The sequence below is a fragment of the Sycon ciliatum genome, chromosome 9 (genome assembly GCF_964019385.1).
Source record: "Sycon ciliatum chromosome 9, ocSycCili1.1, whole genome shotgun sequence".
In the NCBI taxonomy this organism is placed as follows: domain Eukaryota; kingdom Metazoa; phylum Porifera; class Calcarea; order Leucosolenida; family Sycettidae; genus Sycon; species Sycon ciliatum.
In genome coordinates this window covers 7,594,284-7,609,829 of record NC_088651.1, presented here as the reverse complement: position 1 = coordinate 7,609,829, position 15,546 = coordinate 7,594,284, and the positions used below count along the sequence as shown (strand labels likewise).

The following is a 15,546-nucleotide window of genomic DNA, read 5'->3' as shown; positions in this document are numbered from 1 at the left end:
ACTGGGTGACTGCGCCCTACTAGATGGGGATTTGTATGCAAAATGTCACTAAAAGCGCCATTTCGTTCTTATAAAAGCACGGATGACCGCGATTGGCCCATATGTTGTAGTCTTTTGGACGCTGAGTCGAATGGTTTTGGTCCGAAAAGGCTGCGATGCAGCGTTCCTCCTTTATTCCCAATCGAACATGGTTGAAGAAGCGGTCACGTGGTCCTGCGTGCCCAAATCACCTGGTCACCACGCCAGCAGGTGACAACTTTCACACCAAGGTTCAACTCGAGTTCAACTCGAGTGACAGGACTGCACCCAAAAAAGGTCAAACAGGCTAGTAAGTTGTACCCTGCCCTTGTCTATGTCCAGCTACACAACGAGATGAGGATGGTCTTTTTCATTTTGTGAGCTGCGAACGGGCAGAAAGGTGAAAAAATGTCTGATTTTGACCATTTGGTCTCAGCTTTAAATTTCAACGTACCTCTCTATAACATGAGCCAGCTGTAATGTCAGTGGTCGCATTGGTTTGATTTTTGGGTTGCTTGTAGGGCGCTGGCACCCACATTCAGTGACCCATAAAATTTGGCACTGCTGTGAATAGTTTATTCGCAAAGTGAAGATTCACGGCTAAAAAGCCCCAAACTTTGAGATAGGTTATTATACATCTATCAGCAGCCCTGGGCGAGTTCTTTAGAGAAATGTGGGTCTTTTTCTGGGTGCCCTTGTCTATGTCCAGAGGATTGTCATTGTCAATTTCTGACCTGCGAACGGGCAGAAAGGTGAGAAAATGTCGGATTTTGACCATTTGGTCTCAACTTTTAATTTCAACGTACCTCTCTATAACATGAGCCAGCTGTAATGTCAGTGGTCGCATTGGTTTGATTTTTGGTTTGCTTGTAGGGCGCTGGCACCCACATTCAGGGACCCAGAATTTGTGGAATTATTTCTTGGTGCACTTCCCTATATCCAGCTATGCAACAAGATCCGGTTGGCGATGGTCAGTTTTTGAGCTTCGAACGGGCAGAAAGGTGAGAAATTGTCGCTTTTTGACCATTTGTGCCCACGTGTCACTTTCAACGTACCTTTGCACAACATGACCCAGCTGTGATGTGAGTGGTCGAATTGATTTGATTTTTGGTTTACCTGTAGGCCGCTGGCACCCGCATTCAGTGACGCCGAAAATTTGGGACTGCTGTGAATAGTTTAGTCGCAAAATGAAGAATCATGGGCAAAAGGGCCCTAAACTTCGAGATTGATTGATTTCAGCAGTGAGCAGCCCTGGGCAAAGTGTTTATTGAAATGGGGAATTTTTTCTTGGTGCACTTCCCTATGTCCAGCTATGCAACAAGATCAGGGTGGCGATGGCCAGTTGTTGAGCTTCCAACGGGCAGAAAGGTGAGGAATTGTCGCTTTTTGACCATTTGTGCCCACGTGTAACTTTCAACGTACCTCTGTACAACATGACCCAGCTGTGATGTGTGTCGTCGCATTGATTTCATTTTTGGTTTTCTTGTAGGCCGCAGGCACCCGCATTCAGTGACGCTGAAAATTTGGCTTTACTGTGAATAGTTTTGTCGCAAAGTGAAGAATCACGGGCAAAAGGGCCCAAAACGTCACGATGGATTGATTTCAGCTTTGAGCAGGCCTCGGCGAAGTGTTTATTGAAATTTGGAAATTTTTCTTTGTGCACTTCCCTATGTCCAGCTATGCAACAAGATCCGGGTGGCAATGGTCAGTTCTTGACCTTCAAACGGGCAGAAAGGTGAGAAATTGTCGCTTTTTGACCATTTGTGCCCACGTGTCACTTTCAACGTACCTCTGTATAACATTACCCAGCTGTGATGTGAATTGTCGCATTGATTTCATTTTTGGTTTACTTGTAAGCCGCTGGCACCCGCATTCAGCGACGCCGAAAATTTGGGACTGCTGAGTATAGTTTAGTCGCAAAATGAAGAATCACGGGCAAAAGGGCCCAAAACTTCGAGATGGATTGATTTTCAGCTTTGAGCAGCCCTGTCCAGCTATGGAACCAGATCCGGGTGTCGATGGTCAGTTCTTGAGCTTCAAGCGGGCAGAAAGGTGAGAAATTGTCATCTTTCATCATTTGCCGACATGTCACTTCCAACGTACCTCTGTACAACATGACCCAGCTGTGATGTGAGTGGTCGCATTGTTTTCATTTTTGGTTTACTGGTAGGCCGCTGGCACCCGCATTCAGTGACGCCGAAAATTTGGGACTGCTGTGAATAGTTTAGTCGCAAAGTGAAGAATCACGGGCAAAAAGGCCCAAAACTTCGAGATAGATTGATTTCAGGTTTGAGCAGACCTGGGCAATTTGTAACTTGTGAATGCCGTTCAATCATACTGTTCTCATTGTGTGTTTGGACAGAGGAACCTGTCTAACGAAAAAGACGGAAGTTGCATGCTATCTTGACGACCTGAAAATTGTATGACTGTACTTGTATGAATGGTACTGTGCACATACAAACTCACTCAGGCTAACGCTATTCAGTGAACATTCCGCTTGTGTACATGCTGTGTTTTGCAGGTTTGACAGCTGCATCAGGGTTTAAGCCACACACCCCCCCCCCCCCCCCCACCTCCCCTCCTTTCGGGCCCAGCATTTCTATCTTTGTTGATATTCAGTGTATAACAGGCAAGTCCGACTTTGAATGTTTTGTCAACCTAACTAGGTATCGGTATATGCGCAACACGTTGCCAGTGGTTAAAAGTTGAGAAGTACGACCGGAGTTCTAACAAAAGTTACCCAGTTATCCTGCACTCAGTACTGACAACTTGTAGAAGCGTCTTGCTAGTACAATGATGTATTTCACTACATGAAAAATAGTTGAATGACACATGAATAAAATAGTTGAATGACACATGAATAAAATAGTTGAATGACACATGCAAAAAATAGTTGAATGACACATGCATATCCGATGCATACTGTGTTTGAATTCCTTACTCTCACGATGGCACCATCGCCAATAAGAGATAAATTTATGAGAAGGTGAGATTGTGGGTTAAACGGTTTGAAAGTGATTTACATCACTTTGAACTTTACAAGTATGGGAGAGGGTGAGTGCTGCAGGAGCAGATTGAGTTAATCAGCAGTGAGCAGATTTCTTGTTTGAAAGCAGGTCGGGAGGAGACGTCACGAATGCTAGCAGGGAGGGCATTGTAGTATTCTAGGGACTTGTACAGTGGGGAGTCTTTACAGCGATCGGTTCTGGAGGGTGGGAGGTGCCAAGTGCGTGGGTGTCGAAGGCTGTACTGGGTCGTAACTTGAGCGGGGGTGTTGAGCAAGCGTATGTGTTGTGGGGCATATTGGTATTTTATGGAGTGAGCAACAAGGGTGAGCTTCACTTTGCGGCGAGAGAACATTGTCGGCCATTTGAGCCGATGGAGCAGTGTTGAATGATCCAGAGGAGTGTAGAGGGGGAGACGGAGGCAGGTTCTGGCCGCCTTACGCTGGATTCGCTCAAGACGGTCAAGGGCTGCGATTGAGAGCGGGGTGACAGCAATGCATGCATATTCAATTATAGGCAGGATATACGTTTTGTAAATGAGAGAGAGTGATTTAGTGTGTATAGTTGATTTGAGCCTAAAGAGAATATTAAAAGATTTTACAGCTTTCTTTAGCACAAAGTCAAGGTGGGCTGACCATCTTAGGTCGTGCTGAAAGATAATTCCGAAGTGACGATGTTGTGTTACTGTTTCTAGTAGGGTTTGGCCAAGTTTTATTTCGGGTAGTCGTGGTGGGGGTCGGTTAGCATGGTAGAACGGGAGGATGACGGTTTTCGTTTTATTGACTAGCAGGTGCCAGCGCTCTAGCCATTCTGCTGCGGCATCGACGCTTCTTTGTAGCACAGCCTCACACTCAATGTAGCTGCCTGCAATGGCAATCAGTGCGGTGTCGTCCGCGAACTGGCTACACGAGGTTGTAGCATTTTCACAGGCAGTGGGCAGGTCAATGATGTACGCCAGGAACAGAAGTGGTCCCAGGACCGAGCCCTGGGGCACTCCCGCTGGTATTGGTATGAAGGCAGATGTTGTGCCTTCAACCTGCACCCGCTGTCTGCGTCCTGTCAAGTAGGCTTCGAGCCAATTGTGAGCCTTGCCGTCGACACAGTAGTGGCTCAGCTTTTTCAGCAAGCATTGATGCCATACACGATCAAAGGCTTTACTGAGATCGAAGAAACACGTTACAACATGCTTCCCGCATCCCTAGCTGTGGATATCTGGTGGACGATCTGTGCGAGTTGCAGTTCGGTCCCGTCTTGTTTCCTGAAGCCGGATTGGTAGGAGGGTAAGTGCAGACGAGAGTGGACTATTTTTTCTTGTGTTTTTGATATTATACTGAGCAGGGAGATGGGTTGGTAGTTGGTAGGATGGGAGGGGTTGCCCGACTTGGGGATGGGTGTAATAGTTGCATCTTTCCAATCCTGTGGTATTTCTCCGGTTCTGAAGGACAGATTGTAGAGACTAGTGAGAGATTTGTAACACTGGTTGATTTACAAAATGGTACACGTACTGTCGGCTGAAGTGATCGGGACAGGCTCGGCGATAGCTTTTATATTGCGGGTCAGATTTCAAATGATACCTTTTGCAAGGTGTATCACAGGTCTTCCCTGCTGACTTTTGATTGATCTTTATTCTTACAATGGCCGTAGCCAAATATATAGTACAACATATGTTGACAAGCATGTGATAGCGGGTAGGATGTGTAGACTACGATGATGTTGATAAGCATGTGATAGCGGGTAGGATGTGTAGACTACGATGATGTTGATAAGCATGTGATAGCGGGTAGGATGTGTAGACTACAATGATCATTAGGTAATACTAGTACGGTAGAGACACGCGATGAAGAACGTCGAGCCAAAGAACGTCCGGCATGAAATGCTAAGAACGCCACAGCCTAAAGTTAAGAACGGCAGTGTTGGTTTTCCGGCAGCTTTTGGGATAGATATGATCCACAACGAATTGTTTCCAAGAACGTGCTATAAGAATGCAGCCAGATTGCCCAAGAAAATAAGAACGCCCAGGCCAAACCCTTGGAAACAACGTTCTTGGACGCGCAACTACTGTAATACGGATATATTATTATGTGTAGCTCATTGCCATGTTTGGTGTGTGTGTGTGTGTGTCTGTGTGTCTGTGTGTTGTGTGTGTATGTGTGTGTGTGTGTGTGTGTGTGTGTGTGTGTGTGTAAATGTGTGCACTTGTGCATGCGTGTGTGTATGCACGGGTGTATTTTTCTTGTTCGTTACTCTCGTTTTTCTCAGGAGGAGGCCAGCTGAGACACTATAGTGGTGGTGATGAAAGTTGGGCAATGATGAATACAAGCAAAAGGCTGTTCAAAGAATTTCCAACCACAACCTTGCAGGCCGGGATCCAAGTGAGCAGGACCTCGACCAGCTTCAATAACATCTGAACATGTTTCTATAAGGAAGAGTTGACAAGGTACCTGGAGATTACAATGACTTGTGCCCCCTTGAAAGAACACTACGCACGCACACACATGCGTACGGTTCTTTAGTGCTTGTTGGCCCGCACACTGCTTGGCGTTTAGAATATACATATGCCTTGTGTTACTGTGCAGATACATTGTGTCTGGTATAGCGAAATATGACAAGCACTTGATTGTATTGGGATGAGTGGCCTTTTGGATTATAATGGAACTTGGACTTCACTCCTATGAATCAGATACTGCCAGGCTGCCAAGGATGTGCACACTCGACTGCTTTGGTCACGGGACAAAATCCGGTGGCCCGCACTCCACCGGATTATATACTGCATTGCATAGCTGGTGCCAATGTAGTGTCCTTTATGTATGGAGATTTGCGATGACCTTGGTGTATGCTATTTACTGTTGCTAACATGCAAAATTCCTACTCCGTCTAGACAAAGCCTTGTAAATTTGAGTTTCCAACTTTTCCATACCTCGGCCAAGATTGCCATGTCCAGCATGGCGAGACAGATAAGTGGAGATAGATTTTGTCAAAATTTACTCCTTTTGTAAATGGAGAGAGAGGGAGAAGGAGATGGATTGATTGAAAGATATAATTATATAGAGGGAGAGAGAGAGAAGGGTGGGTGGGGGAAGAGAGAGAGAGGGGGGGGGGGGGAGAGACCAATCAGCAAGCCTGAGAAGAAGCTTCTAAGATTTTCTGCTCCAGTGGAGTTTTCCTGCTTGTTTCTGCTCCCTCATGCAGAAACAATAAGCGTTCAGCCATCAGCAGGCTAAGAAAAAAAACACATGCTTAACTCTGATTGGCCAGTCGTTTCAGGTGTGAAGTGCTGAGCCAGGATAGGCTATAAAAGTAATCATTCCAGGAGGGACTCTGATTGGCCGATGGCGATTGGCCAGTCATTTCAGGTGTGAAGTGCTGAGCCAGGATAGGCTATAAAAGTAATCATTCCAGGAGGGGATGGTGGTCGGGGTTTGGGATGGCAGATTTTATAGATTTTCTTCTCAGCTTAAACTTCTGCATGAGGAAGGAGAAACACTGTTGTTTCTGCATGAGGGTAGAATGGGGATGGTGGTCGGGGTTTGGGTTCGGGGTTAGATTTTCTTCTCCAGGCTTGATTCTCCTCCTTCATGCAGAAAAAAAACAAGAATTCAGCCATCAGCAGGCCAAGAAGATAACACTTGTTGAACTCTGATTGGTTGAGGGTGGTTGACACCAGCCATTTCAGAATTTTTAGAATTCTCTCTGCCGGCTTAGAGAATTCTAAAATTCAGTCAATCCGAGTTCACTCTACCTGAAGCAGGGACGTATACCCTAGTACCCAATCACAACCCTATTTCAAACAGCACTCGAGCTAGACACTGAGTGCCGTTACATCCAAATATCTCCTTTCTGCCATCACTCACACATACACACACACTATTGGCTCATTGGACGCCCATTGCCCGAAGCGATGCTAATGATGCTACAACAGCTATAGCCACTTGTGCTGGGATTGCACAATTCAACAGCTTGCAAGGCTGAAGAATTGACTGCCACTATTCAGCCTGGTCTACACCACACAGCTATGAAGTGGCTTTTTCTGGCCAGTGAATCCCTACGTTTTGGTTTTTTTAATTTTTTTCATGCACACACATCACATCACATACTGTGGCATGCACTGGCTGTTGGTAACCACCGAGAATGAAAGAAAAGTCAGGAGACGTGCACACGCACACACACACACACTAGAATTGTACCGCACAACTAATCGAATATGACGGTAGCATGGGGTGTACGTTCCAAGCGGCAGGGACACCCAGAGGCCCCGCACAATACACTGCCGCAGAAGCATGGTACACTGCACCTTACAAGCTACGATGTCAAATCCAATCACCCAACTCTCCCGGCACTAGAATTCTCTTCGCCGGCTTGGGGAATTCTAAATTCCATCAATCAATCAATCAGAGTTCAGTATGAGGCAGGACTTCGGTCATCAGCACGCTAAGAAGGAAATGGAATGCTGATGGCTGAAGTCCTACCTCCTTTACTTTGCAATGAAATCCATCGATCGAGTCCCTTTTTAAAGTACATTGCCCTGGACCTGTGATCACCGAGCTGCTGCGAGTAGGGCAGAGCCTACTTGACTCACACGATAGGATTTCATTGAGCAACTCTCTACCTGAAGCAGGGATCAATAGCCCCCCCCCCCCTACACACACACACACAAGCACACTCTTCTAAAAGCTGCAATCCGGTGGAGGCAAGCATACCGGTATGGATACCCTAGTACCCAATCACAACCCTATTTCAAACAGCACTTGAACCAGACACTGAATGCCGTTGCATACAAATATCTCCTTTCTCCCACCGCTCACGCACACGCACACACACACACACACACCTTACTGCTAACAATAGAATTGTACTGAACAACTAATCGAATATGACGGTAGCACGAGGTGTTCGTTCCAAGCGGCAGGGAGGCCCAGAGGCCCCGCACAATACACTGTACCTTACAAGCTACGATGTCACATCCAATCACCCAGCTCTCCCGGCATTAGAATATAAAAAGCTAGCTGTAAACTGCTGAGTGGTTGACGATAGGGGAAGCATCCATGCTGCGCTCCTTGTAAGCCCATGGGGTACAAGCAGCCATGCTAGCAACCGTGAGTTTCATGCGGGGAGCATCTCCTCAGTACACACACACACACACGCACACACACACACACACCATTGGACCATTGGACGCCCATCGCCGGAGGTGATGATAGCGATGCTACAGCAGAAGCCATATCAGCTTGTGCTGGGATTGCACCATTCAACAGCTTGCAAGGCTGAAGAATTGACCGCTACACCACACAGCTACACACACACACACACACACAGACACACAGACACACACACACACAGACACACACACACACAGACATGCGCACAAGCCCACTGCTATGACATAACGACGACCATGATCCATGCACAACAAGCAAGATAGCAGCAGCAGCAAGCAGCAGCAAGCGGCAACAAGCAGCACACTCGGAAAATTATTTTTTTCAGACACATGCAAAATTGAACGTTGACCGTTGATGTCCTCTGCATCACTGTAGATGTTTGCAGCAGTAATAGCGTGCGTTACAGTGGCCCACAGTTCAGTCCGATGCACTTCTGAAGGCAAAGAAAAAGATCACACAAATACAGTGGAACATAGATTATCCCCACATCAACTATCCGCAAGATCAAGTATCGGAATGGCAGCCGGAAGGCCGATTACCCGGAATGGCAGGTCATCCAAAATTTCCAAAAAATGAAAACAATAAAAAGATGACAACGCAGTACTTGAGTTCACCAATGCACTCGTGTAGTCTGTAGATATACCAGGTAAGTGTGTGCTGCTAGCATGCCCGTCGTCAATGCATGGTAGTACGTATTTTCGACGATGAATCTGTATCACATGCATGTACATGATCATTCTATGAGCCCTATGCTACAAACTTATTTGTACATGATCATTCTATGAGCCCTATGCTACAAGCTTATTTGTACATGGTCATTCTATGAGCCCTATGCTACAAGCTTATTTGTACATGGTCATTCTATGAGCCCTATGCTACAAGCTTATTTGTACATGGTCATTCTATGAGCCCTATGCTACAAGCTTATTTGTCACTCTCTCATTATACGAACTTTTCCCCCATCTGAGCCCCTTCTGAACAATGTCTGCCCAGAAGGGTTTCAATGCGATTGACGTTATACTACAAGATGATAATTTGACATGTTCTTGCAGCCTCACACCCCCCCCCCCCCCTCGGCCCTGTTCTACCGTAAACTACAGTCAATAGATCACCATCCCTGCTGTGTCGCCTACCAGCTCTTTTACAGTCAGACCAAGCACTGTACCGCATACACCGTGGCTGTACAATCATACAAGTGACACAACTTTTGTTTGTCACCACTTGACCAAGTAACTATATGTGAGTACGAGTGCAAAGGAGTAATTTTGGCAATTACCGGCAAAGTGCTCAATGCTGCACAAACTGCAGAGCGTTTCACACGAAAAAAGGAAGAAGAGAAATAGGTGCAGTTTGGATTTGTCGTAACTCAAAGTATCAGTTCTGCTGCTTCTTCTCCGTGATGTGCACAGTTACACCTTCTCTCCCCCCTCTGCATAGAGGTAACATAACTCACATCCTTTTTTTGGCGCTACACTCTGTATAACGCCACGGCACGCGCCCTCACTTCACAGAGCACAATGCAATGGCGCGCTACCTTCTGCTGCGTCTTCTCCCTGATGTGCTAGTTGCACCTTCTCTCTCTCTGCCCCCCCCTTCTGCATACTAGGTGACATAATTCGCATTTTTTTGGCGCTACACTTTGCGTATATATACTGCTCTTGTGTGGCTTTCACGGTATTCATTGTTATTACCTGACGATGGCCAAGTGCCGAAACGTTGTAGAAATAACAGAACTGGTTCGGATGTGCAGCGCTATGGGAATGGGTGTGTCCACCCAAATTCCTTTCAAAGTATCATGCAACTGCAATCATCAGGCAACTGATAATAAGAAACTTAAGACTCATCATTATGAATAAGATCATGGTTGAACTCGGATGGTGAGCCAATTTAATTCTGGAAAAAGGAGAAGGAGAAAATGTTACGAGCTATGACTACTGCCCATCAACGTAACCAGATCATACACAGTCAGCGAGTGCGACAAAATGGCACAAAACTGACAAGGAGTACTAAGGCATTCGGCGTCAGATCGCCGAATGCCTCAGTACTCCATGTCAGTTTTGTGCCATTTTGTCGTACTCGCCGACTGTATAAGATCTGGTTACGTTGGTGGACAGTAAATCATAACTCATAGGCTCTTGTCCTTCTCCGTTTTTACCATAATAAGATCATGCGTGATACTTGGCACTTAGATTGACGTTACTCTACACGATTCAACGAATGAAGGTCAATATCACACAGACGTTATGGATGATGTGAGGGATAAGTAATGGGATAATGTTGGCACTGACGTATGCCAAACCAGTCATGGTTGTGATGGATAAATATAAATATTAGCACTGAAGTATGCCAAAACCAGTCGTGACTGTGCCGGGTACTGTCCTTGTGCGGCAGCTACGACTGGCTGCTACTTGTTCCACTATGTCACTCTAGGTGTGAAGTGTTTTATGTAATATTTGACACTAGTTCATTTCTTTTGCTCAGGCTCTTTGGGTTGTTGGCATTGTTCAGTATACAGTCAGACCTCGCATAACTTATTTATTTTACCAGTTGGGTTTGTGAATAATAGTAAAAAATAAAAAATAAACTGCAAATGTCGCAGTAATGTAGTTAGTGTGTATTAGCATCCACCGATCACACTGCCAGTAATGTAGTTAGTGTGTGTTAGCATCCACCGATCACACTGCCATGTTTGCATCTGCCACGCACCGCTGCATCAGTGCATTGCGCACTGCCCTCACACTGCCAGCGCATAGATTTGGGCACGCTTAGCCTGACGTCACACAACTGCTTCCTTTGGACTTTTGCTCACTGCACTCACACTGCCAGCGCATGGATTTGGGCGCGCTTAGCCTGACGTCACACAACTGCTTCCTTTGAACTTTCTTTTTCTTTCTTGCTGTTGGCTTCACTTCAAAGTCTAATTAGTGGTGACGTTTAGCTTGTGCCAGCATCAAATTTCACCCTCCATCCCTCCCATCTTATCATCTTGCTAATGGTACTAGGGACATTTAGCTCTATCGCTCCTAACTGGCCATTTGCATTTGCTTCGCTAGTTGTGGCTCTTCACGAGCCAGTTGTTGCCAATTGCATTGGCTTTGCCTTGCAACCCCATTGTGGCACAATATGGGTTTATTGCGGCTCCTCGTGAGCCAGTTGCTGCCAGGGGCCTGGCATTGCTTTCCAGCTCTGTGAGCTTCTGCATTACAAGACCATTTACTTGAAACAGCACACTATCTCCAAAACAATTCCTTGTTGCCTTGGGCTGAGTATGAGTGTGTGAGGGATACGGTGCTAACATCTGTTTTCCACAAAATATCCGGATAGGCGAGGGAACCGGATAATCGAACACACATACTGTATGTATGCATGGCACATGCTGTAACCAACGATCTTCTTCCGGATGGCGAGGGATCCGGATAGAAGAGGACCGGATAAGCGGGGTCTGACTGTAGTAAGCTTCTCGATTCTGCATAGGTTGCACCTTTTCGACTTGTTGGAATACGCCTGTGTCCTTGTGTGAACATGCCACCGAACAGAGAATGGTGTCCCCACATGCTTCAGGTCCACACAAGATTTGACCGTTCAGTCTTGTTCTGATACCGTTCGTGGCGGAAACTCATTGGTTCTTGAAGGGAGGCTTGGTGAGCCCAATGTACTCTCTGTCGTCATTTCCTGTTGTTTGGTGCACTATTGATCTCGACAGGCAATCACCATCAAGGGGGCACTGTGCGGCGCTACGGCAGGCAGGTACATTTCTTGGCAGGGGGTTGTGGGTGGTTTGTAGTCGCTGTGAGAACTCGTTTGTTACCGGCACTGATAATGCCTCGTACATTTTGCATGCAGCTATAACTGACCTGGACTGTGTTCCTGTTGAATACTTTATTGAGTGGTGAGCCTTTCTGGAAGTGTTTATCAATAAGACATAAGAATTTTCCGCCTATGTTTGTACGTTTTTGCTTAACGGAGGGTTGAACCACGTTATGTTGCGCTGATGGTTTCTCCTCTTCTGGTTTCGCCCTTCTTTCCGTTTTCTTTCATATTCAACCTCCTCCTCAGATCCATTGGCGTGGAGGGCCTTATCGTAGAGAGGGGCAGCCAGATTAAAAGTCTCGTTGTCGTGTGACAGATCTGTCACCCGGCGACTTATAGCAGCGGGGAGTTGTCCTATGATGTTGGGCGGATTTTTGGACTTGGAGTGAATGTAGATAGGATTATCATTGAGCTTTCTGCACGGGCAGTGTTGACCAGTATTCAAGTTGAGAGTTACATCTAGATAGATGACTATCTTTCGTTTTTTATCGATCGTAATGCGCAGCCCCAACACATTAAATGTTTGAATCAATATTTTCCTAGTGCAATCTGCCTCACTCCCGGTGTTGTTGCGCAATACTACAAATCCGTCGTTACGATACAGGCCGATGTCCTCCTTCTTCAAATCCTGCGTCAGCTTGTGTGGCGCGAAACTGCCAATTAGCTCGCACAGCTCTGCACCTTCGTAACACCCCAATCTGCGTCAAATAGCTGGAAGAGAGACGGTAACGGGCTATTTGATGTTACAGATCTGTCACACGACAACGAGACTTTTAATCTGGCTGCCCCTCTCTACGATAAGGCCCTCCACGCCAATGGATCTGAAGAGGAGGTTGAATATGAAAGAAAACGGAAAAAGGGCGAAACCAGAAGAGGAGAAACCATCAGCGCAACATCACGTGGTTCAACTTACAAACACGGCCGGAAATTTCTTATGTCTTACTGATAAACACTTCCAGAAAGGCTCACCACTCAATAAAGTATTCAACAGGAACACAGCCAAGGTCAGTTATAGCTGCATGCAAAACGTAAAAGGCATTATCAGTGCCAATAACAAACGAGTTCTCACAGCGATTACAAGCCACCCACAACCCCCTGCCAAGACATGTACCTGCCTGCCGTAGCGCCGCACAGTGCCCCCTTGATGGTGATTGTCTGTCGAGATCAATAGTGTACCAAGCAAGAGGTAATAACCACAGAAAGTACTTGGAACTCACCGAGCCTCCCTTGAAAGGCTGGTACAATAACCATACAATGAGTTTCCGCAACGAACGGTATCAGAACAAGACTAACCTGTCAAATCATGTATGGATCCTGAAGCAGGCGAGGACACCATTCTCTGTTCGGTGGCATTTTCACACAAGGACACAGGCGTATTCCAACAAGTGGAAAAGGTACAACCTATGCAGAATCATAGAGAAGCTTACTATACCAGACAAATACAATGCCAACAACCCGAAGAGCCTGAGCAAAAGAAATGAACTAGTGTCAAATATTACATAAAACACTTCACACCTAGAGTGACATAGTGGAATAAGTAGCAGCCAGTCGTAGCTGCCGCACAAGGACAGTACCCGGCACAGTCACGACTGGTTTTGGCATACTTCAGTGCTAATATTTATATTTATCCATCACAACAATGACTAGTTTGACATTATGTCAGTGCCAACATTATTCCATTACTTATCCCTCACATCATCCATAACATCTCTGTGATATTGGCCTTCATTCGTTGAATCGCGTAGAGAAATGACAATCTAAGCGCCAATTATCACGCATGATCTTTTTCATAATTAGTCTGATGATTGCAGTGGCATGAAACTTTGAGTTACGACAAATCCAAACTGGATCTATTTCTCTTTTTTTTCTTCATGTAAGTAAAAGTGTTCAAGCAGCGTGACGTCAGCACTTCCACAGTATATTACTAGTATGGCATTCGCCGGGCTCACACAGAATGAAATGGCCGCGTTATTCTCGAGAACCTCGTTTGAAGCACTATTGACAATATCACTATTTTGTGATGGGACATGTGACATGCGATACTCGCGACAAGGAAATGCTCGTTGTGTATAGTCACATGCAGTCGCAAGGCCACTGCCACAGTAGTTGACTAAAGTGCAACTTTTGCGACTTCCTGCGTGTTCTACAGGAATAAGCCTCACACAGCATTACAGTATACGGATGAATGTACAGTTGGCCTTGGAGAAATCCGCTTTTTTACACTTGGATGCCATATATGCATACATAGGTATGAGTATGAGTAGATGTGTATGAGTATGAGGTACAGGCGCACCGTATTGTATGTAGTTAGAGTACCGTATGTAGCTAGAGGACCGTATGTAGCTAGAGTATCGTATGTAGCTAGAGTATCGTATGTAGCTAGAGTACCGTATGTAGCTAGAGTACCGTATGTAGCTAGAGTACCGTATGTAGCTAGAGTACCGTACATAGCTAGAGTACCGTATGTAGCTAGAGTACCGTATGTAGCTAGAGTACCGTATGTAGCTAGAGTATCGTATGTAGCTAGAGTACCGTATGTAGCTAGAGTATCGTATGTAGCTAGAGTATCGTATGTAGCTAGAGTACCGTATGTAGCTAGAGTACCGTATGTAGCTAGAGTACCGTATGTAGCTAGAGTACCGTACATAGCTAGAGTACCGTATGTAGCTAGAGTACCGTATGTAGCTAGAGTACCGTATGTAGCTAGAGTACCGTACGTAGCTAGAGTACCGTACGTAGCTAGAGTACCGTACGTAGCTAGAGTACCGTACGTAGCTAGAGTACCGTACGTAGCTAGCCTGAGCAGTGCAGACATGACCATGGAAGTACCGTATAAAGCTAGAGTATCGTACATAGCTAGCCTGAGCAGTGCAGACATGACCATGGAAGAGTACGTAGCTAGCCTGAGCAGTGCAGACATGATCATGGAAGAGTACGTAGCTAGCCTGAGCAGTGCAGACATGACCATGGAAGAGTACGTAGCTAGCCTGAGCAGTGCAGACATGACCATGGAAGAGTATGTAGCTAGCCTGAGCAGTGCAGACATGACCATGGAAGAGTACGTAGCTAGCCTGAGCAGTGCAGACATGACCATGAAAGAGTTTATACTACGCACATGCACACCAGTACTTGTACAACTAAAGCGCGATGCACAATATCACTTCTCTGATGTGATGAGTGTCAAGCGAAACTTTTTTCAGATCGCGTAAAACAGTCTTCGATGCACAATGCACAGCACATCGCAGCGAAATCCAGGAGGGCACGCACAGTCCAAAACTGTACGCGAGCCGCAGAACTTGTGTCACGTGTGCCTGCCGTGAAAAGTGACGCGCATCGCTCGTCGCTAGTCGGCGAAGTTGAACTGGGCTCAATTTCCCGCGATGCAACCTTTCACGGAGCTGCGACAGCCTGCAATGCAAAGTTTTGCAGAAAAATAACTCTTGATTGTTCAGATGGTAGTACGTAATATTTCTCTGGCATGGCATCACTAAGACTAGAAGTAATGGTTCCTTTTATTATTGATAGCTGGAGCAGTCCTTTCTCTGTCTTGTGCCAAT

General features: G+C 46.0%; 1 protein-coding gene and 1 long non-coding RNA gene across 3 annotated transcripts in view; one reads left to right on the top strand and one right to left on the bottom strand.

Moving 5' to 3' along the window:
* The first annotated feature begins 900 nt into the window (after positions 1-900).
* Positions 901-1,812, top strand: LOC135825167 (uncharacterized). The gene is made up of 3 exons (XR_010555030.1): positions 901-1,019; positions 1,329-1,386; positions 1,696-1,812. It is a non-coding gene; the product is annotated as an uncharacterized LOC135825167 (long non-coding RNA).
* Positions 1,813-7,976: 6,164 nt separating this feature from the next.
* LOC135824723 (pneumococcal serine-rich repeat protein-like) overlaps positions 7,977-15,546 on the bottom strand; it is a 33,600-nt gene continuing 26,030 nt past the window's right edge. For both annotated transcript variants that reach the window (XR_010554929.1, XM_065337433.1), the window contains exon 4: positions 7,977-8,612. The gene's annotated coding sequence lies outside the window, so the exon portion shown is untranslated. The remainder of the gene's footprint in view (positions 8,613-15,546) is intronic.